Below are 24,812 nucleotides of genomic sequence, written 5' to 3'. Positions count from 1 at the left end.
CAGCAGACTGTAAATAAGGAGAAAGTGGAAGCCGCATGTGTCGAGCAGGCTGTCATCATGTCAGGAAGTCAGTCCGTCTCCCTGACGCGCCTCCTCTTTGAATGGTTGTTCTTCATGACAACCTATATAGACATTAATCAGCCCTAATCTGGTAATTTGGGTCATAATCTGGATTTTAAGTGTATTTACAGTTTAGTTTAGCTGAACAAGCGGTCATCGCAACAATTCCCTGGTTCAGTTGATAGTCATCGGTCATATGACAGTCGATCAGTCAAACATTTTAATGTCTTTTAATGGTGTTTTCAAGAAACCAGAGAATAATGTAAACAGAATATGCAGAGAATCACTAGTCAGACTTTACATTTATTTACATTACGCTTGTATTGGACACAATTTACATAAAGTGGGTACAACATGTGGGTACAGCTCCATAAAGGGCAATCATGCAAGTACATTAACTTCATGAAATATGCTGACCTACTTCACGTGCTGCATTAAGAGACAATAGGTGGGATATAGAAAAAGGTTTTTTTGTTGGTGTTATTAATATTATTTCATGCATGGGCCAATGTGCAATCTGAACAGATGAGTTTTCAGTCTCGACAGAAGATGTGTAGAGTTTCTGTCAATGGGGAGTTCTTCAACCTTCTAAGTGTGGGAGTAGCAAGCCGATTGGCGGTAGCAGAGCATAGTGGACGGGCTGGGGTGCACGGTGTGACCATGTCCTGGGTATAGGATGGGCCCGAGCGATTCAAAACACGTCTGTAATTAGGACGGTATTAATCTAGCTAGCAGTGTCTGTATCAAGCTAGCCGTTAATCATTTTTTTTCTGAAAAACATGTTTACTTAAAGTGCATTTTCACATTATTATTACTGAGAAGACATTCAGTGATACATTGCTCACATACCAACCACTTAGAAGATTCAAGAAATGTGATTTTTGTTTTAAAATTGTATCATATTAACTGACCTAACACTCATGGTCTTGTACTGTGGATCTTTAACTCCTCCATTTGGTTTTATGCCGACTGATATCAACTCAGGTGCTGTTTTATGTCCAACCTGTTTAATTTGTTACTGAAAGCTCCCCAGTGAGACAATTCATCCTTCCCCTTCTCTGCTTTTGTCACAGCTCGGATTAGGCATCTAAATAACTTGTCACCTTTGCAGCCCGCCTGCCATGACTGCTGCTGATTGTCCCTTTTAAAACTGCCAGTATTAGTGTGGCCGGCCGGGCCTTTGTGTGAATTCTCTACACTATTGTGGAAGTGTCACGTCCACGTTGGATCACATTGGACTTATAACGGTGAATTATCCGGCTCAAAGGAATTGGCCGCTATACTTCATTCACAGGAATTCAGCAATGACAGCCCTCTCCCCGTGGAGGAATAAACATGGAGTCCTCACTCACCACGTCTCTCTCCGCTCACACTTCTGACACATACAGGCTCTCTTCACATACAGCTATCAGCTGGTCAAAGGTGTGCACTGACAGGAGTAGGTGTCTTTAGGGTAAATGCAGTACAGAAAGTTGGAGTAAATTGGGGTCACATTGAATTGTCTGTCCTTCCACTTCATGTAGGATGTTTTGATTTTGGTCAACGGGACATTTCTCACAAACCTCTTGCTTATTTCCTTCTGGAGGTGGGAAATAATTTTAGAACCCCATAAATCGATCTTCAAAAACAAATGAATTAAAATCCACAAACAGACCAAAATCAATTCTGTTAGTTCATGTCAACGGTTTAATACATTTTCAAGACAGTTTCATGTAACTGTTTATTTTCCTTCATAGGCAAGAAACAACTGCAGTGGAGATTGTGTTGCTATGAGGACTTGTTAAGTATGGTGCGCTGCTCTAGTTGTGAAGGGTGTAATGCTATCGGTCATACCGTAGATGGCTAAGGTTTACAGTATACATTTATATGACATGTGTTAGAGATAAAGCTAGCTCCTTACCAAGACTTCTAGAATCGCAGTAGATGAAAATCGCGATACAAATTAAATCATCCCAGCCCTACCAAGCGCCGTTGAGAAAATTTAAGAAATGTAATTGTTTGCCTGTTTATATTGGTTAAAGATCTTTTTATCATTGATCCATCTGATGGATTTTGTGTTCATTACTAGTCTTGATTTGCCAGACCTCTCTACCTGACTGCAGTTTGTTGTGAGTGTGGAGTGGGCAAACGCTCACATTCGATGGCATCTGGCAATTTGGAGAGGTGTTTTCTTCCCGGATGAACCCTAACACCAGTGTAGCGTTTATAATTGTATTTATAAATGTTCAGTAGATAGATAGATGCATGAAATGCAGAACCGAAGTTCACAAGCAAGAGTTCCGTCCAGAATCCGTACGCTGTTAGCAACATGTGCGGATGTTAGCTTAACAAACTGATTGGCATGCGAGACAGTCACATTATGACGAGCGCAAATGAAATGGCGGAGCTGGAAGACCGGCCTGCGGGGACCGAGTCAGCTACAATGGCCACGGAGAGAGACTCGTGAATAAGATAAAGACGGTGTGTTGGTATTGCTTCATTGTTGTGAGTGATGTGAATTGAAACACTCCTTCTAATGTATAGTTATGCAATTCTTTTATTATTCTATTTATATTGTATTTACAATGTCATAGCACATCAAGATGCTTTTCTTTTTAATAGCCTGTTGTGGTGTGTTGCCTAGTGGGGAAATGATTGTTTAGTGTTCATACTGTGTAAAACAGAACTGTTTAAAATGTTCCTTTTTTTTATATAGCCTAATAAAAAATTGTTTACCATAGTTGCCAGTCCGCCAAATGTTTCCTCATTCTCCAAAAAGATTATTTTATCTGTATTTGACAGTTTTGACACTACTGTCTGTTCAAAATAAATTAAAAGAAACCTCACGTATTTAGTTTTTTTCTGTACCGCACTCGCACCGAAACTTTATTCCTAAACCGGGGTATGAAAAAGAACTGCCACTTCTTTTGGAACGATACACTGTACCTTCTGATGATCAGAATCATCTTTTCCTTCGGATAACTACATTTTAGTTTGACTAGGGCAGTTTCTTTAAAAATTACTCTTTACTCTTCAAACGTGTCAAGAAAATCTAATATATGATTAGTAATGATCTGTCAGAACTCAAAATGCAAATCGTACAGTCCAGGCATAACAGGGTAGGGTACATACGCACACACGCACGCACACACACACACACACACACACACACACACACAGAAAAAACAGACAAGTGGGTTAAGTTTCAGACCCCAGGCCTAAAATTCCTTCAATGCTCTCTGTTTGGTCCACGATCAGGGTTGGGGTCAGGAGCATTTAATGTGGAAATGTTTCCGTTTTCTTTTAATGATCAAAAATAATGGAAAAGCTCTTTTGGATTGAAATCCAAAACACATGATCCCAGATCTAAGCTGTTAGCTGAACCATAAATCTCTCTCCAGTTTGGAAGGTCACATTTGTGTGAGTCCACAGTCTAACTGAGACACTTGATGACTTGGCATGTTGACAGACCAAAAGACAGCTTGGCTCAATCAGTGCCATGTGGGTTTCATGCTATTCTGTATTTTCTTGTGTGTGTTTCTTTTTACATACTCCTACTACTACTGTATATAAATGTGTATGTGTGTGTGTTTGTATGTGTCATACATACACACATTCTGTGCACATATTCAATTGAGTCAATTAACTATTTTAATTCTGACCTGCAGCTCTGTGAAGCACAGTGGTGCTTTGAGCTAAATGCTAACATAATGATGCTTAATTAAAGCTTAAGTGCGTAATGTTTTATATTAATGAACACCTGTTAAATTCAAGCCAAGTTTTTTAATTCTCCGTGTCCTCCTTGGCTTCTAGTAACGGCGCGGGGGATGGGTCGGGGTGGTGCGCAATCATGGAAGGTTACAATTGGCATTTTTTCTCGGGATAAATTAATCTACAGTAGTTATGGGTATTCATCACTTTCAAGTCGATAGACAATGGTTGAAAGACCCGAGTTGACACGCTAATTTTTGCCCCTTTTCCCTGCACACTGCTCCAACTCTTTGATATCCCAGCCACAAATTCTGTCAGTCTTAGTGCAAAAAGTGCTCAAACATAATTACAAATACACACACATCCCAATAATAACATTGCTCCCTTCTTATCACCATGGAGGTGCCCTTGAGCAAAGCATTTAACACCCAGCTGCTTCTGTAAAGCTACTTAATGGCCTGAAGATTAGATTGTTGTTGTACTGGGCAGATGTATGATGATCAAATATATATTTTCAAAAGTCACCAGTTCAATCACACATTTGACAAAAATGTTACTTAAAATGTGTATCAATATAGTAGACTTCCTTACTTCCAAAAGCCAGAGGGACAGGGAGTACATTTGGAAACTAACCGAGAGACAGTAACAAATGAACATAGAGAGATAGAGTTTTAAGGTTGTCCATCTCTTGAACTTGAGCTGCAGGAGTCCATGTGCTGCTGAAATGAGATATGAGGCTCTTTCTGTCTGCCCATACCAGCTCTATAGGAGGCAGTTTCATCTCTCTCTGCAGGTTCAAGATTTATGGAGCTGAAACTGTACGCCTGCATATATGCTTTTCCCACTCTTACCAATCTTCACCCAATGAGGAAGGTTGATAATCAAGAAACAGAAAAAGCTCAACAACATGGAGGATAAAATCTGCTTAACATAAGCAGATTAACAAAATTGTTTTCATCTTCTTCCTTCTCTTCTTATCATTGATTGTGAGAGACAGATCCTAATGTGTAAATCAACTAACAAATGTCTGAAAGAACTGACATTTCCATACATGCACAAACTCTCTCACACATGCACACACTCCTCTGTTTATGGACAACACATCTTCCTCCTCCTGTTTCCTCTTGTCTTACAGCCTGCCTGCCTCCTGCTGCTTAGTCGTAAACTCACATAATATGTTTAGCATGCTTCGCCATCATGTCACTACCGCTGCTCAAGGCTGCTGGCTGTTATCATATCAGCACAGCGAGGCGGTCAGGCCATCACAGGGTATTTAATGCTGATGTAAAGCATCTGCACTGAAATGTCAGGAAAGCCAGGTGGTTTCTGATTTCATTACTGGCTTTTATTATAATATTTTATTTTATATCTTATATTGTTTATTTCCTCCCAAATTCTCTGTGACTCAAACTACCTACTGTACACACAGTTGACTTAAAGCTTTAGTGCGTAACATTTTGATATTAATGATCGATTGTCGAACCATTGCCAAATAAGTTGCAACAAGGCTAAATAAGACTATTGGCGCCGCACAACTGTCTTTGTATTTCTCAGTATGGCTGTGTTTAGAAGATTGTGTATTGTCTGGTGACGTTGTCCGCAGAAGCAAGTAAAGATAGTTACCTCTTATGATAAGTTCATCGTGTTTTTTTAATTTTCCGTGTCCTCCTTGCATTCTAACAACTACGTGGAGGAGGGGGGTGCGCGATCACATAAGACTTGCATCATGTGGACGCACCAACAGTGTTGTTGTCATTACTTAGAATTTCTCATTCTGGCAACAGAAAACTACGCACTATACCTAAGACCCTTACGCACTATACCTACCTACCTTAAACCATTAGAATGATGCATATGTACTGTTTATTCAAACAATCACACCATTTCACAATCACATTTTCAGACCTTCCAGGGAAAAGTGTAAACTTTTAGCTGCTTCAGTTTTAAGATCCTAGTGTTATTTATGCTATTGTGGCGTACTGGGACTAAAGCCATTGTTAATGTTGTTAGTGACACCAAGTCAAAATGTCTGCTGTACAAAAAGTTTGTATGTGTGAATTCCTCTCCTTTTGGTGAAGGAAAGTCATGGTCATCCTCCTGTCCAATTCTTTGCAAGAAAGTGAACAAGTTCACAAAATGCCACAGTAACACAACATTAGTAGCATTAATCACTGTAATGTATTTGAAGTTGTAACCCCTTGCCCTCCTCCTCACTATTCATTTAGGCATTTATCGTTTTGCACGGTGCACAGGCTAGAAAGCTAAAAGCTAGTATTTTTTAAAACTTTTAATTTAAACAAAAATTAAACAGACGGACCTGGTCGGCGGAGAGAAAGCTGGATGAAGATATGGATGGTCATCTTGGCTTTCTGAAGCGTAAAGGCTACCGTAGCAGTGATACGTACTTTGAACTGGGTGCCGCGAGAGAGATGGCGATATATGATCTCATCGCAAGAGGGTGGAAATTCCCACACATTGGACCTTTAAGGCTCACATTACCAGAACAGCTCTGTAGATTAGACTAAAGTTCCAACCTGTGCATGGATAAAATTCAATCTGCAACATGCATACATGCACATGCCAGCTGGAGTCAGGGACATTCGGGCAGACAAATAGACTTTGCAGTTAACTGAACTCCCCCGATGAAAGCCTTAGAGAATAAATCTTATAGAAAAATAATCAACAAATGGGCCTCCTTCCGACCGCCTTTCTCTCCATCTACCTCTTTCTTTCTAGGTTCTTATCATATCCTTGCCAAACCTCGCTGGATGCTGAGCTGCCATAGATCAAATGCTGCATGACTCTGGGAAACAGTTCAATTCCAGATTTGCCCTTCCCTTCAGCAAATAATAAATCTGATCAGGGTTTGGGTTTAATATGAAACCCGTGCATAACTTGCTCCATGTGGTGTGTGTGTGTGTGTGTAAAAGTGCCATATACGTGTGGGTAGGCTTACAGTAAGAGCTGTTCATCAATGCCAATGTTTTTTCTCAAAGTCTGTATTTTCCATCTCACTTTATCCCATTTATCTTTTCCTGCTGTAGACATATACAGTAGTGACCAGTCTGTCTTTAAATGTTGTGGCACAGGATGACTTATTCTCTACAGACCTGGGTTGTGCTGTGAAGTATTTGCATATAATTCTTGGGAATTTGTTTTAACCTGCTTCAAGATAAGATGGATGGGATTTGCAACACCAGACAGCTGATTGAGTATCATAGAGATCAATGATGTATTTAACCAGTGGTTTGGCATGATATAGCCTATAAACTGGAAATATCATTATCCCTCATTTATTTTAACTATTTAACTATTTTCCAAAACATACCTTACATCCAGGTAGCTACTAGTTTTCACTTTTGTCAGTACAGGATGAAGTTCACAGCTATACGAGCTGGAGATAACAGTAATCCACCAACTGGATTGTACTGTTTGTACTGGATGTTACGTTACTTTCCGCTTTCTTTGTGTTGGAATCTCAAATTCTGGTGGATTTGAAGGACTATGGTTTACTGGTCCTCAGATCTCTGCAAGGTAAATCCAGACAGCTACCTCGACTATCCGTCCAATCTGAGTTTTTGGATGCACGACTAAAACAACTTTTGAACGTACACCTTCCACCAAAACAAGTTCCTACCTAAGGCTATTTTGCAGCGGCTCAGTACAGAGTTTACCGCTGCCCATGACAATTGTGCTTGGTTTAAAGAAATGCCCAAAAAATCTGAGCATTTTTCTCCCATCCCTGAATGCTGTGTGGACTATCCTGACCCTCCTACGCAGCGCTGGGGGAAGGTCTGGCAATACGGGCCTATGTAAAAATTTACTTGAACACTAAACCACTGGCATCAGTTTTGGTAAAATGTTCTACTTTTGACAATTACTTGAAGCAGGAAACTACCTGTCTATGTTGTACTACAAGAAGACTAAAACCATCTCAAAGGAATTTCTGGTGAAATAACTCTCCTGAGGGGGCTCGGCAACTTCTTTCCATTCATCAACCTTGACCTCCAGATCACATCACAGACAGATGGGGCAGCAATGAAGCAGTGAGGTCAGAGATATACCGCCCTGTGTAGGCAGATAGGCAGGCAGCTTCCTCCTCTGACATAAACACTGGCCTTTAGGGGCCTCAGACCAGCCGGGAAAACTCTAGGACAAAGGAGGGAATACTCACTGGCGTCTAATGTCCAGGAGAAGCTTTAATGCTGCCATATACACCCCTACTTGTAATTTCATAACCATATAAAACACACATTGCTTATTATTAGTTTTTATATATATATACACACACACACAGGTGTCGTGTTCTTCCAGTGTCCAGATGGATTTACTCAAGGTGCATTGGTTTCTTCCAACGGTCCAAGCCGGGAATTGTGAATATGAGTTTGAGTTTTTTGATGTGTCCATATGTGGCTAGCCATGTAAAATGCTGGTGTCCTACAGAGAACAAACCTTGCTAGGATCCAGCACAGCATAAGCCTGAAAAGAATTAGTGGATGGATGGATGGATGGATGGATAGATGGACATGCATATCTTGACTTATGTAACAGCAATTTAAACTGAAGAATCAATACATCAATACAATTCTCAGTATGCATATTTGGACATTGTTTTACATTTTTGTATTTCATTTTCATCTTTATTTCAATTTAAACAGGATCTGTGATAACTCTTTCATATATATGCATATATACATACATAGTTGTGTGCATGCACTACTGTACATTAATGAAGAACACAGACTCAAAAATTTGATCTGTTTATTTTTTGACTTTATTAGCATATTTCATACAGCCATCGAGGAATGCAGAGAAATCAAGACTAATCAATAACGGTTAAAAAACAAGCAAAATAGTTGGTTCACACTCACTTTCTTATACGTTATACTGCCCTGTTAAGTTGGTGGCTTTAACCTCAACATAGACATTGGTCCTCAGTTCAATCCCGAGCTGTGGAATGACCAATAGTTTTGTGTAGTTGACATCACTAAACAACTTCATACTTAAGGTGCATGAGATGTAAAATACTCTGCGGCAAAGGTTTGTTTATCTGGTTTGAGCCCCAGCAGCTTCCATAATGGCCTGTTTTAGATCCACGGGAGCCTACAAGTAAACCACTGGGGGTTGTGAGATAATGAAGGGACAGGAAATAAACCAAAACACATGTCTAACATTTTCAACTTTTAGTCTTTTTTTCAGCAAGGGGAACTCACAATGTCACTTCAGTTTCAATGTCATCAGTCTTTTTTTAACTTCTCAGAATTCATAGGCATACACAGCTGTGATAAGAGGTCACAGTGAATGCCTTTTTTTTAGTCTATGCATTATACTTATGAGCAGTTATTTGGGTGTGCACTGATGCTTTGTTGTTAAAAAACAGTGTGGAATGTTAAAAAAAACAACAATTATCATTTATATTTACAAAGTAGAAGACCTATCCATTGTGTGTCGGAGGGGCTTCATGTTAGAGTCACATATGGCAGGCGCAACAGCCCATTATGCTATTACAAAGCATATATTGGTCAACTATCATTGAAGGGATAAGCTGACCCTGCTGTGTATTATGGGTAACTGAATACAAGTAGCGTCAGTTGAGACAAAGAGAACTTCTTACTGAATCATGACAGAGTGTAGGCAGGGCTTCAATATAGTACTGTGGTGGACTACAAACTATGTTTAACAGTCAAATATATGACACTTACATGAACAAAAAAACAGAATAAACCAAACCAATAGGCAGACCAAGCTAATTTACATTTATGTAAACATGACCTAGTGTGGTAGATCTCGCACTGCCAATTAGATGGAGGGAAAACCGCTCCATGATTACAAACTCATAAAAGGAGTCGAACGAGAGCAAATTAACTAAAGGTGTGAAAATACCCAAAGAAAGTGTTCAGTTCTGCTCTCTTGAGCGCGCGCTCTCACACACACACACACACACACACACACACACACACACACACTCAGTGAGTCTGAAAATCTTTTAACTCCTGCAAACGTACACACTTGTTGAATGCTAGAATAAAATGAACTTTCCAAACTTTGAAGACTGACAAAAACAATCGCCCGGGAGTCCCATTGGATCACCATGTTGTCTTTAATTAATGGCACGTCTTGTCTGCAGTGACGACATCAGGCAGGAAGTGAGAAGAAGGACGACAAACACACTCTGTCAAAGTCCTGCTGTGAATTTATTGGAGTAGGGTAGCTGGTGTTTTGTGGCTGACGGGGTCACAAGGGTGGTGGGGGAGGGTCACCTGCTTTCCTGCTTGCTCACCTCCGCTCCTGGCCAGGTGATTAATGGTCAGAGCCTCCAAGTCAGCCAGAGGGTCTGTGGTGTTGAGGAGTTGCAGAGGCAGAAAAACGAGATGGGAATTGTGTTTGGAGAAAGAAATACAACCTTCTGTTGCTCTTTAACTGCACAGGTTGTGACCAAATAGCTCTCTGTTAGGACTGGGTCTCATGGGGTATTTTGTCTAGCAGCTAGAAGCAGCCAGTTAAAGATAGCTTCTGAGACAAAGGAAGTAAAGCGATGTGACGTTCTATCAGCAAGACTGTAAGGACAAGAGCACAAGCTGAGTGTTAATCTGCTATGCTGACCAGAGCTTGTACTGTTTTGAATTACAAAACAGGATACAAGAGCAGTCAAGTCAAAGGCAAGGTTCAAGTCCTCATTTATGTGGACTCCAAGTGAACAGCTCTGATAACAGTAGAACAGAGTAGAAAACAACATGTGGGAGAATTTAACTTCACTTTGGTTGAAGTAAAACTGAGCTCAATCTACCACTCCAGAATACAGGAACTACAAAATACAAGTTTGCAGTTACTAAAAAGTAGAATTTTTGGTAGATGTTTGGTGTACAGTACAAAGAATCATATGTGATGCCCTCCTTTAGTCACACCTCACCCATGTATGAATGACCCTTTGCTAATTGAAAGCTCATCTGTTTCGTCCTTTCCTTTTGTGATTTCCTCCTCTATTGCCTGGCTGCTGCTTTGCCATTAAAGCTGTTGACCTGGTTCACACCAGATAATATATCACCCTGTAAAGCGAGCCTCCATAGAAGTCGACCTAGCACCCAATTGTTATGCTAAGGAAATGAAATGTCACGCATGAAATGTGTCAATGCTCGGAGGTACAACATGCTGCACGTTTAATAGCCATACACTCTGGGAAATACAGTTGTTTAAAGAAATGAGTTGTCGTGTCCTACATCTATTGGAGTGCAGAGAGCAAAATATTTGGAATTAACACGATTCTCAGATGCACCTTAGCCTGCACTTTAGAGCCAAATTCAGTTGTTTGTCTCCAACTTGTTGGTGCCATGGTAAATAACGTTGTGCTGTAAGGTCAGTAATGACACCACAACTTCCTAAGCACCTAAATGGAGCTTTCATTCTCTATGGACAATTCCACCATCAACTGAACGAAGTCAGACAGCAGTAACAGACTTTGTCGGTAATTTGAGTATTCTCCGACCTCTGTGCTTTAACCACAAATCATTTTTCTCTGATCACCCAAAGTGTTTTCACACAGGTGTTAATGTAACACAACAATAAGCAGCATTAATTGTATGAATTCAGAAAGGAATGTGAATTTCAATTTCACGAAGGACAAGCTGATAATTGTGAGATGCGTGTGATTGATGTTTTTGACCGTCAGTCATTAGGATGACACTTGAGAAATGTTTCCAGTTTGTAGGTTTCTGTCTAGGATGTGTATCAGTGATCCATTGATACATTTGTCTTCTGATTTAAAATTTTAAGAACTGTCGATCACAGGACATATCTAATAGTGAAAATACAACACTTTCATACAATCATTAACACTCTAGTCTCTCTCTGCCAGACCTTCCTCCACAGTGCTGTATAGGAGGGTCTGGCTAGTCCACACAGCATTCAGGGTTGGGAGAAAAACGTGCTCTGGTTTATTTAGTGTCGTCATTGGTGGGGCTAAGCACTGGACAGAGCCACGTCTCCTCTGGAAGGAACTTGTTTTGATGGAACATGTGTAAATTGAAAAGTTGTTTTTGTTGTGAGATAGTCTAGCTAGCTGTCTGGATTCACCCTGCAGAGATCTGAGGAGCTGTTAACCATGGTCGTCAGAAATCCACCGGAGTTTAAAATTCCAACACAAGAAAGCGGAAGGAAAAAGACATCTGGCTGAAAAGAGTGAAATAAGCCGTAATTTCTGGCAGCAACGGAGCAATCTTGGAAGAGGAATGTTGTGGATATAGACTATTAATACCCATACCCATTTATTAATGACAATAGCTGCATGTGAGTCACTGTAAATACAGTTTATTAGATGCTAAACGGAAGTAATTCATGGAAAAATGCCTAAATGAACACAAATAGACCTGTTCTGAAGAATTTATTTGGCTTTTCGCATGAATGAAATATGCATACATGTAATGATTAACAGCAGCTTAGAAATAGGTATGTGTAAATCACACTTTCCCACACACACATTGTTCATGCATCAGTGTATCACTGATTTACGAGGCACTGAATATTTCTTAGTGATGCCTGTTGTTGCATTTGTCTTTCATGTCTTACACACACACACACACACACACACACACACACACACACACACACACACACACACACACACACACACACACACACACACACGCACACTGTTGCCCTTTTATGTGTGGAAAAGGGCAACTGCAGCAACCAGCTGTTTGGAGCCAGCAGTTGCTTTTCTCTAGCTAGGTCTCTCTCTCTCTCACACACACACACACACACACACACACACACACACACACACACACACACACACACACACACACACATTCCTTTATTGTTATAAAATGTCATTGGTCTTGACATAGTGACGACTGCCGTTTACCCTGGAGAGCTTCTGGTTGGGTGGGACGGAGACTTAGTGTGTCTACAATTTCATAAAGATTGATATCTGAAAAATTAAAAAAAAAGAAATAATAATAATAATAATAATAAAAAAAATCATAGGGTTATTTTTTCATTCACTCCTCATCCCTCTTCTTTTCTTCCCGTTATTTCTTTTCCTTTATCTTTTCCTTTCCTGTTGTTTCATTTCCTATGTTTTGCTTTTCTCGTGTCTTCCTTCCCCCTCTCCTCTTGCTCCTCACCTCTCTACTTCACTCATCTCCTTTCCTTTCCTCTGCTTTCCATACCTTGCCTCTTTTCTTCTTCTTTCTTTTGCTTTACTCCTTTACCTTTTTATTTCTTTTACACCACTTTTTTCCCCTCTCATACTCGTTCTTTTTCTTTTTCCTTGTCTTTCCATTCTCCTCTCCTCTCCACATGTCCTTTTTATGCCTTTCCTCTTCCACTACATTATAGTTTCCTTTTATTCTCTCCTTTTCTTAGATTTTCTTTACACTTTTTTCTCCGCTCTCATCTTCACTACTTTATTTTGTCCTGCTCCTCTCAGCTCTTTTCTATGCCCTGTCTTCCCTTTCCTCTGCTTTCCTCTCCTCCTGCCTCTCCTTTTTAGTTTCACTCTTTAGTGAAGTTTGCTGCTATTACCTGCAGAATCACCTTTCTTCCTCCGCCTCCTTCCCCTTTTAGTTTTGAATTGCACCAGATGTGGAGCCTCGCAGTTTGGAAGACTGACTGATTTTAAGCCTCACCCAACCCAGCTGTTGTATTTGTGAGCCGCAAATGAGGCTCCCGTACCTGCCTCTTGTAATATCTAGCAAAGATTTCTGCCTCCACCCCAATATAATACAGTGATGGTGAGTGGTCGTTGGTGGTGCTCACGTCATTGTAAATGTGCAAAGTGACGTTTAAACAAAACACATTGAAAGTATTTTGACAAAAGAAATAGTCCCTATGATACCACTACAGGTAAAAAATACTACATGTAACTTGGATGAACTGACCCTTTAAACTTAACATATTATGTAGAATGCAGTGGCCACTGCAGAAACACATGGAACATTTTTCTTCATCGACCAGAACCCTTCACTGAGAGGCCTTCAAAAAAAAAGAAGGGCTTCTGAATGGAGCTGGGTCATAACTTTGATGGATCACCCCCTTGTGTATGTGTGTGTCTACATGTATAGTGTGTAGTGTTTGTGTCTCGTCTACTACTATGTGTCACTCCTGTGTACTGTATGTCAGAATACTCTGTTAGTCATACTACTGTCTGCGAAAGACACAAAGACTCCATGTAGATGAGTGTATAAGTGTATGTTTCTCCATCAGTGTGTAAGTACAAGTTTCTATGCAGAAACCTTTGTGTGTAAGCACAAACACGTGTGCCGATTCATATGTGTATACACATGTGGAAAAGTGTTGGTGTGCCTGCCTGTTGGTATGTTATAGTTTAAAGCAGCATGTTTTTTTTGCTGCGTGTGTGCGTGTGCTCTTTTATCTTCGTGAGGACCAGTTTGAGTTTTCAACCTATGAGGACATTTCTAGAAAGTGAGGACATTTTTGTAAGAGTTGAAGTTAGGTATAGTTGTCATGGTTAAGGTAGAATAGTTAAAAGCTAGGTAATCGATTAAAAACAAGGGTTCTCACAAATAAAGAATCACCAACATGTGTAGCTATACATAATACATAGTCTTATGTTTCTACAACTCTGTATATGCATGTGCGTGTGCTCTGTGTTACACATTAATACACACACTTCAGCATGCGTGAATGTGAGCGGCGGTCTCCTGGGCCGGGCTATAACAGTGATGGATTGGCCGTGTGTGGAGGCCGTTATTATTTGTTATGTGAGCGGGTGTGTGTGACTGGGCCGAGGGGGCCATACACCTGCTGCGCGTCCAGAGAGCCCCGGCAAGCTCAGAGAACAGCTGGACGCATTGATTTAGCTGCTCGCTCTGCAGCCTGCAGGAACGAATCAAGCAACAGCTAATAAAACCGGCCTTTATGATGCCTGCTCCATTTGCCCCACAAAACAACTGGCTACATCATGTGTTTTTCTAACGCCCGCCGCAACACAAAATTAAATCTTGGGCTAAGGTGTCGCTTCTGGATGCTGTGGAGCTCATGGCTTAATGTCTGGCTTTAATGCAGCGGGGGTAACCAATGTTGCATGGTGTATGTGTCTGTTTTCATGCACAACCGCTTGCTTTAATTGAAAGTGTCTGTGTTTGTGTTAGTTGTGTAGTTTTTGAAGTTTGCTCAAGCATGTGTGTATGTTTTTAAGCATGTTTGCCTCCACACCTAGATTAGTTAATGTGATCAATTATTTTTGATTATACATTTGCTCAGAGCAAAATGCTACATCAGGGCAAATTAGGTGTGTGTTTGTAAGAAAGAGAAAGTGTGTATATGTGATTTCTGGTGGGTGCAGAGCGTATTTTGTTTGAGTCAGCCCTGTTAAGGCTGTTTCGTAAAGAGCTGTGGCTTCAGCTGTGCTGTGTTTCTCTGTGCTGGCAGATGATACAGTTGCTCTATTGTGAGTCAATTGTGAAGCTTTTAACCCACCCGCTGAGCCAATGGATACAGAGAAACCGATTAACTAAGCTTCTGCACTTTGTTTTCCACACATTCATACAACCAGACACATGTGTGACGTTAATTATTGTTCTCTGAAGATGCACGTTCCTGAACATCTCTGCAGGGTGATGCAGAGGAGGATGTAATTGGTAATCGAAAGTCACAGAGGATTACACGGTAATGTTTTACTGATTGGTTGATCCAACTGTTGGGTGGTAGGTTTGACTAGGGAAAGAATAATAACGTCTCAACTACTCAACATGCGTATATCGATAAAAGAAACACCCATGAGAACGTCTCATGACACTTGTTCATGTTTGCTTCCGTGCAACCCGGAGAATTTTCAAGTCATAACTTGCAACTAGGGCTGGGTATCGTTTAAACAGTTTTGGTACCAATACTAATACCATTAATTGATACCAGTTCCCAAACGATCGATTCAGGACCAATTTAATTAAACAAAAAGAGGCGCCAAGATAGCTCAGTTGGTAGAGCAGGCGACCATATAGAAAGTTTTACTCCTCGACTGCATGTCTTTCTCCCCCCCTCACTCCCCTTTCATGTTTTCACCTGTCCTGTCAAAAATAAAGGCCGAAATGCCCCCCAAAAAACTTTGGGGGGGGGCGGGAAGCACACACATTTGTGCCGTAACACATTATGGCACAAATATTTTTATTTATTTTTATGCTCCTATTACGTGGGCCCTGTCTCTGTGTAATTAGACATTTCTCGATTAATTGAAACTTTCATATTTGACACAATTTGGCTATTACAATTACAGAGAAGAAGTTGTTGGTGGTGGAAATCTTAGATCTTAGGGTACCTCCAACAATCCTCATTTATACTATATTATATCATATTAAACATGACAATTTAAGACATAAAATAGTGTAGAAGTTAAAAATATAGGGATAAAATATAACATATAAAATATATTTTTGGAATAGACATTCCAAATTTTACATTTTAAAATGTATAAACTAATGGAAACCGGGAAATAGTAAATGTGTATTTGCAATGAGAAGTAAAATAAATATACACACACATATATATATATATATATATATATATATATATATATATATATATATATATATATATATATATACTGTACATGGATGTAAACATGCATGTGTAAAACAGTAAGCAAAAGTATACAAAGGAAAAGTGGCAGTATAAAGGTAACAATATATAAGAAACATTAGGATAAGATTAAATAAAAGTAATGTGGCAACATGAATCCACTGCAAGCATCACAAACATCACACAACATCCCCACCTGCCAACAAAGCTTAGTCTTATTATATTCAAGACAGGATATACTCAGTAATATGTGAATCTGAATACTGAGGCAGGTGACAGCCGCTGCAGTCTGTGAGTTGTGATGCTTTCAGGAGAGGGCATTGAGCAGACAGGGTGCTGCGTTGTCATCACCCCCGAAACACACACAAGAGGTGACACGGCGTCACCCCAGCAGCTGTAATAAATAACTAAATAACTATTGCGTGATGCTGTGGCCGATGCTGTGACATTGTTAAATGGGCAGAGCGTTGGTGAGTGACACCACTTAGTGTCACGCTGGGAGGCCGATAAAAACGGACAGGCTTTATTTTCCAGCGAGCTGAGCCCGTCAGCTTATTGTTGATGTGAGAGTCTTACGTCCTCCACTTGTAATGGGAAATTTATTTGCTATAAATACATACCAATAATAGATTTACAAGTCAACAAGAAGCAGTCAGAGATCAGAGGAAAGCTGAATCTCACAGGCAGGACAATGATTAGTTACAAAAGAAATATTCACTGCTGTGATTCTGCATCGTATGACCTCGTTAACATTTGGAGCCAGCAGTAATACCAATCTGATTTAATAATTGAAGCAAAATAGAGAAGCTGACAGATTGTCTCTGACATGGTAGTTGCACCCACTTCTGAGCTCTGTGATATATATTTCAGGAATCCTGCTGGCCAAGCCAAGGCTGTAAAAAACCAAAGCTGGACTTCAGATGTTAAAGCCTTCAGCTGTGTGTGTGTGTGTGTGTATGTGCATGTGAACATGCTGTAGATGAGCTTATATCAGATGCCTGCACTACTACTTGCACTTGCAGTCCATAGCTAAACCATGAAGCTTCACCATTTAGTCATCTTCATTGACCCGTGTGAAAAGATGTCAGAGATGGACGGAGTTGCAATGAGCTTCTCTGCTCACTGTGGCCCCGCCTTCACAAGGATGGGTTTCCTCGTGAGAAAACACTCTTCTATTCTTACAGAGGTCCTCAGGAACCTGGGATCTGTGTGGGACCAGAAGGAACTGCAGCCACCCCGGGGTTGTCTTTCCCTATAGAAAAAAAACATGTTAAAAAGATGTTTTCTAACTTACCTCTAATCGGGCCAGGCGAGGTTTTGAAATATCTGTCTCAGATTTCTGCTGCCCCTCCAATACACTGGAGGTAGAAGACATCTAATCTGTGGTGCTCGCAGTATTGAAAAAATGACTAGGGCTTCAACTAACTATTCTTTTCATTATCAATTAATCCGGTATATATTTTCTCCATTAATGTACGGGGTTGTTGTCAGAAAATGGTGAAAAATTTCAATTATAGCCCTATATATGATGTCCTCAGTTGTCTTGTTTTGTCCACAACTCAACAATATTCAGTTTAGTTTCACAGAAAGTTTAATGTTCACCAGAAAATACTAATTTTAAACGCTGCAATCTAAGAAAAAATAGTTGCTGAGTAATTTAATAGTTGACAACTAGTTGATTTATCGATTAATCTTAGCAGCCCTAAAAATGACCATTACTATAAGATAGCCATCAATGGATAAAGTTAAACTTAAGCATTCACTGTGCCACATTTTAACATTAAAACATGATGTATTCATATATGAATATGTCAACAGTTATTATTTTAATAGCTTAGTATTGTATGCATCAGAAAAAGTTGTGTCAAGGCTCTAGGCCACCTTACATGTTATTATAGGCCCAGTTTAATATGCAACTCAATTTTATACAATTTTACATTGGCCTAAAAATATTGAAGACCCCTGTCCTATTGTTTTGGGAGTTAAAAAATGTCTGCTGCCCCTTCCACATTAACCGCAGCTCCTTCAGGTTCACCCTGCATGCAGCAGCTCAGGTCCGATTGTCCTGCGGAGTCGTTAATCGACAGGTCAAAGTCAAACATATAACCTCTCTGATATCCACGCTTTATGTTGTTCCCCTTTGACCCCTGGGCCTCTGAGGTTAGATGGACCACACACCTCTTGCAGCAGGTGAGCATGAACTGTCGAATCTCGTAACGTTTACAAGTCTGGAGGCAGGTGGCGCTTAAGAGAGCGATAGTCATCACTCTGCTATGTCAACCATTATTTTCGGCACCTGTTCGTTACCATATGAGATAATAATGATAACCTTACTTTATTTTTCTGGATTTCGTGTTGATAAGGCAGCTAGCCCTTACTGCACATAATAAGACGACTATCGTGATGTGTTATACAACTTATAAACTTATCAGTGATGCACACGTTATGCATGTGTGTGTATGTACTCTGTGTATGCAATGTGTTGTGAGTTCTTTCAACAGCAGGTATTGTTTAGGGCTGTAATCTCCCATTCGACTAGTCGATTTATTGGTCGATACTTTCTGGCTCGACCAAAATTCTGATTGGTCGTTTTTTTGCCGTGTTATTTCATCCAGTGGAAGCATACCGTAATGGTTTATGGGTGGAAAGCACACCTTCACACCATGAAGCAAAATGTGAGGGACTCAAAGAGAAAATTTCAGAGTTAATACAACACAGCGAGGCACTGAGCGCTGTCAAAGCCGACAGACGAGTGGCATTTCAGTGCAAAATAATTAGGTCAAAAGCAATTTAATATACTGCAAATAACCTACAAGCACAAGTACCGCGGGACAGTAAAGTTAATTAATCTTGCATTTTTTTATTTTCACGACTTCAGTTGACTAAGATGTTCTTTGGTTGATTACAGCCCTAGTATTGTTTCTTTTTCCAAGACAAATTTCCTTTGGGATAGTAAAAATAAAATCTTATCTTATAATAAAAAAGAAACTGTTAGACATAGAATATCAAAAGTCCCCGCCAACAACCAAACTAAATAATTTTCTCTGGAAACTTTCCGTACATTTCAAGGCTATGTGAATTCTAAGTATCTATCGAGTTGACAGTGTTTCCATGAGAACACAGTGGTTATGTAGGTGCTATTTACACACACAGTGAGACATCGCTGATAGTTGGACGTTTATGCTCTTGAGCAAGGCTCCGGTGGACGGCGGGTGATTCATACCTAGTGCCCGCTGCTCCCAGGGAACAAGCCCTAAATTATGTGAGGGGGAAAAGAGCTGCCAGACTGAAAATTAAGGAGGAAAAAACTTTTCAACGTGAATTATTCACTGGACACGACTCAAGGGCCTCAGACGTCCCTTTACAGTCTGACTCCCAGCTTCAGAATGCATCTCCTTTGCTGCGCTGTTTTCTCGCCTGCGTCGCAAAACCGTCTACTAGCGCAGTGCCGTTCGATCCTGTCGCCTTACTTGTTTTATTATCACTCCTGAGATGTCAGCACAGACCTCTCTTTGTCACCTACCAAAGTTGCTCTGAATTCTCATCATGGCTGTTTCTGTGGAGAAGTATACATGCATGCCGGATGGTGGAAATGACATTTGCTCCTTGCAGAAGTCTGGCGGGGAAGGCGAGAGCTGCCATTTGGCAAAGCCATCAGGAGCGCTTTACGCATCTGACCTTCACGTGTCTACATGCAGTAAATATAACCCCAGGCTTTTGTGGATGATCGCTGGGAACTCTCGACTTCCAGAGGGAGAAACCGGGAGAGGAGAGCGTGAGAGACAGCCGAAGAAAGAGAGAAGTTTAGCTGGGAAACATTTTGTGTAAAAACAAAAACAAAAACCCCCAAAAAACTGGTCGTCTTAGCATTAATCACACAATGGGGGTACTTTGTTTGTGTCCACCTTAAGTTAAATTCACAATATTTCCCCAAATTAAATTCTGGTAATGGCTTTCATTAATTCTGTGTTCTTAGAAAATGTCCTTGCCTAGTAGTGCAACTAGAATGTTTTCATGCAACCTACATAATGTACAAATCAACAATATTTAAACAACTCAGATACGCTCCTATTTAAGCCTAATATTATTTTAAGATATAGCTCACCCAAATAACAAAAACTAATTTTTCACTTACTGATAGTTTTGGTTTCCTTTGGATTAGAGGTACTGTACCTATCTCTCAGATATTTGCCTCCAGTACAGTAGAGGTGAGTAGAATTCTGTTTGTGTTGCTTGCAGCATAGAAAAATTGCATTCACAAAATGTAACCGTAACATTTCTTTTCTCTGGATAACCACCTGATCTCTCCATGAACAGCTTTTCCTTAAACTACTTTCTGGTATAGTCTGTAAAGAAACTGGAGATGTTGCTGCTGAACAGAGGTGTTTAAATTAACATACATCAAGGTTACATTTTCATAAAAATGTATGCATTACCTTGACATTCAGAAAGCCAAGTCCTGAATCTGTGATATTCCATTTTTTGGTTAAATTCACCTACTGCATCCACACATACTCACTCCCTCTACTGTAACTGCTCTTGTTGCATCCATGTCTAGTCATTGCAATGCAATTAATTTAACTTGTTTCACATGCTGCATGAGTGCTTTTCTAATAAACCACATTTAATGCCTCAGCCTGTGAGCCAATCTGTGAGCATTCCATGTTTTTTTTGGCTGTATTCACTACATTGACGGCCGCTGTATAAGAATGCGGCTGGCCGCGTAGGGACGTGGTCTGGGTGGATGGATGGGCATTAACATACAGGACTTTCAAGCCAGAGAGCGAAGGAAAACTGAACTCTTTCACCCAGGATATGCGTGTTTCTCTGGAATCTCAGAATCTTTTTCCTAATCTTAACTGGAGATTTTGGTGCTAATCTCAATTTTTTAGATTAGGTGATGGGGGGTTAGTGACAGTTAGTCATGACAGTTACTGAAACATGGGTGGAGGGGCAAGCTTGCTCTGTTTTATTTGAAATTTACTTGGAACGTCAACAGAAGTGACCATGCAGGAACTCATAGTGCACCTTTTTATGCAGTTTTTCTCTAATGGGGGTCCTAGTGCCACTAGGGTTACTTTTGAAGAACTGCTGGGGGTATGTGAGATTATTTTAGGCATAATTCCTAAAATAATTTTCTATATTAACTAATTAAATTAGTTGGATGGATTCTAAACATTTGATTTGTAGGCTAGCATTTAAGGGTTTTTCACTTACAAGGTTGTTTTTTAATTGTTGGGAATTGTTGGTTCTCTGTATATATAGAGTATGTTTCTGACTTTCTCTGTCCTTCTCTTACAATTTTACACTAAACATACATTTAAATAGAAATAGTTTAGCCTAAACAGTTTGTGTTGTATCTCTTTATAGTGCAATTTAATTTACCACCGCCTTAATTCGTCATTACCAAGCCTTCCACAAAGCTGAACAACACAGTTGTTTCTAAGCAAAGTGATGCAAACAATGCCATAGTGGTTTGGTAGTGCAGCAAATAAACAAAGCTATATGCATGCAAGTGGTGAATTTTTAAATGTTACTCTTTAACCCTCCTGTTGTCCTTGGTTTTCAACAAGTTTCTATATCAGAAATTTGTAAATAATGGTTCCATACAACGCTCTTCACAGGTAATATAAGTGATCAGTTCAGTACTTACATTGAATTTGGTTGTTTCATTCAATTGTAAAGCATTTGAAAACTTAAGAAATGTTGGCGAGTGGCGAGAACGTAAAAAAAGTGGAGAGAAAAAAAATTGGGGAAAGTGACAAAGGTGTTGAAAAAGACAATAAAAAGGTTTTTCAATTTAAATCGGAAGCAAAAAAACAAATTGTTGCATGGTCGACGGGGAAGACACAAGGGTTAAACATATATATGTGTGCACATACATTTGCGCCTGTGTGTGTGTGGTGAGCCAAGTTCCTGTCAGGGTCCGTGTCGCCCTCAGATTGACGCTCGAGCTGAAACTTTCCCTCAACAGCACATCTGGAGTCCAGCAGTGACACTCTGTCAGAGTCCAGCAGACCACCTCCTTTCCACAGCTCGCACCCTGCTGCTCCTCAACTCACATCATCTAACTTCCAGCTCACCCAGTCACTGTGTAGCTCTGTGTTAAAATTGCGATTATAAACTTCTGCAGGCCCATTAAAGGGCTCTCATGGCCGAACCAAAGTTTGAGTTAAGGTGTACGGCATGGCTGAATGGTTTGTTTAATGGATAAAGATTCACTAAAGAGGAACAACGAATTGATGGGTAGCATTCAGGGTGGAAATAAGGATCGATTAGTGGTATTTTAAGAGATTATTCATTTTCACAATAAAGTAAATAATCACAAAAGTGGCAACCCAATTAGATTTATTTTTCTAGTGACATCTGGTCCCCCCCGGCTTATCAGTGCTCATGCTAATTACACAGTTCTTCTTATCATATATATCAGCTTTGAAAAACACATCACCTCCTGAGGAAGAGCAACAAGACACAGAACAGGAAATGTAAAAGCTTCCATTAGAGCCAGAGCAAAATGGAAAGTGATCCAGTCTGTGAAGAGTAAAATGGTAAAAGCATAGTTTTTTGTTTTGTTTCAGAATGTAAAAATGACTTCACATCAACGTGTTCTTTCTTTCTCGTGTCTCACTCTTTGAGGAAATGAGGCCCAGAGCTTCAGCTTCTAATGGGTTCCAAACTCTTTGACCTTTGCCCCAGGAAGCATGCGTTGGTGTTGCTCGCATTTTAACACACAGACTGACAAAACTTCAACGTTGGTGAAAATGTAAATCATTTGGACTGGAAAGCTGTCTGTGCCCCGTAGAGCATCAGGGGGATACGCAGTAGTAATAGCAGAGGGAGAAAGCTGCCATTCACAATGACTTTCAAAAAACCACAAACGTTTGTTGCTTCCTGCTTATCACAGCACTGTGAATGATCAGATGTAATTGGACAATACATTTTTCTTTAATACTAGCCTGTTACATGCAAAATTATACTAATAAAGGGACAATATTTGAAAAAAAAATGTTTCCTCCTTGTAGAGTAATTATAATTACGTAGTCAGTCAATTCGCCTTTCTCAAATAATTACTCCAGAATTTAATGCATTTTTAGCATTTGTCTTAAAGACAAACATATTTGAGCTTGACAATTTTCACCTTGTATACAGCAGCTGTCTGAAAAATCTACGCTCAAGTTCCACTCACTCACTTGTTCTGTAGTTTTTGACCATGTAACACAGACGAGCTGTAACGAGACATCATCATTATTCAGAGCATTTTTTAAGGCTTCTCTCAGCCTAATAAATAACTAATTGATGACAAATACTAATAATTAGAGCAATTGTTTCTTTCATGCGTGCGTGTGCATTTGTGTGTGTGTGTTTGTGTGTGTGTGTGTGTGTGTGTGTGTGTGTGTGTTTAGACTGAACAGATAGTGTTACACAGTGAATCTGTGGCTGAATATTACAATGAAACAATATACCAGCCTCCATTGGTCTCCATCAGCGTGTATTTCTCACTTGACATTATGAGCTGCCATCGTGTGGTATTTGTGGGTTAAAAACATCCTTATTACACGTTTTGGGTGTTTAAAAATAATTCATAGTTAGCAGGTTATTGATATTTCAAATGGAACCTGATTTATATTTGTGCTTCTGTAGCACTTTCAACATTTGTGGATCATAGGATTTTTATTTATTGCAAACCGTATAAGCTTTGGGTTTCAGTTACTTGAAATGTGTCTGTTTTGTCAAATAGAGTCCAGTGGCTTTTAAATCCTTCATAGAGAGGTGTGTGTGTGTGTGTGTGTGTGTGTGTGTGTGTGTGTGTGTGTGTGTGTGTGTGTGTCTAGACTGAACAGATAGTGTTACACAGTGAATCTGTGGCTGAAGAGCTGGTGGACGGATTGCTATAAATTGACCTGCCATGCTGACATGCTGCTCTCTTTGAGGTCTCTTTTTACAGCATAAACGCTCCATCCGTCAGCACAGACAGTTCACCATAGATGGAGCAGATCCTAGTCTAATCTCTCCCCAGGCACAACGCTACTTACATCAGATCCTGTGCACTGAACCTTTTGATACAGGTTGTTCTCATGTGTTTGCTGACGCATATTGTTTGATCAGCACTTCACAGCCCTTACTGCTACACAAACTAGTTGAGCTTAACTTCAATGTCAATCTGGGCCACTCTGTGCCCCAGTTGTTCAAGTATCTCACTATCCCCTTTCATAATTTAACCCTTGGTTTGTCTTCCTGTCGACCATGCAACTTTTGGTTTTTCTGGGTCTAAATTCTAATTTATTTTCAACTTTTTGGTTGTCTTTTCAATACTTTTGTCACATTTCCCGATGTTTTTGTTAATTTTCTTTTCTTGTCTAGTCACAATAGTGTAAAATAGCACGTTGCAGACCGGCACATTGTGATGCCAGATTCAACTCGTCTGATCTGAACTGGGCTTTAGAGTCCACCGCTGCTAAGAGCCTTTAGTGGGTTTCATAGCAGAAACACCCAAGCTACTAAAGTCTATCAACTGGACTGTTTAGCCT

At 40.0% G+C, this 24,812-nt stretch overlaps 1 long non-coding RNA gene across 1 annotated transcript; it reads right to left on the bottom strand.

The window, feature by feature from the left end:
• Window positions 1-4,904: 4,904 nt before the first annotated feature.
• LOC117953423 lies at window positions 4,905-24,584 on the bottom strand. Its single transcript, XR_004658608.1, has 3 exons — window positions 24,505-24,584; window positions 15,217-15,223; window positions 4,905-4,915 (listed from the first exon to the last, which is right to left on the bottom strand). It is a non-coding gene; the product is annotated as an uncharacterized LOC117953423 (long non-coding RNA).
• Window positions 24,585-24,812: the final 228 nt, after the last annotated feature.

Source organism: Etheostoma cragini, chromosome 11 (genome assembly GCF_013103735.1).
Source record: "Etheostoma cragini isolate CJK2018 chromosome 11, CSU_Ecrag_1.0, whole genome shotgun sequence".
NCBI lineage: Eukaryota > Metazoa > Chordata > Actinopteri > Perciformes > Percidae > Etheostoma > Etheostoma cragini.
The sequence above is the reverse complement of the archived record's forward strand: the minus strand, read 5'-3'. Positions and strand labels throughout refer to the sequence as shown.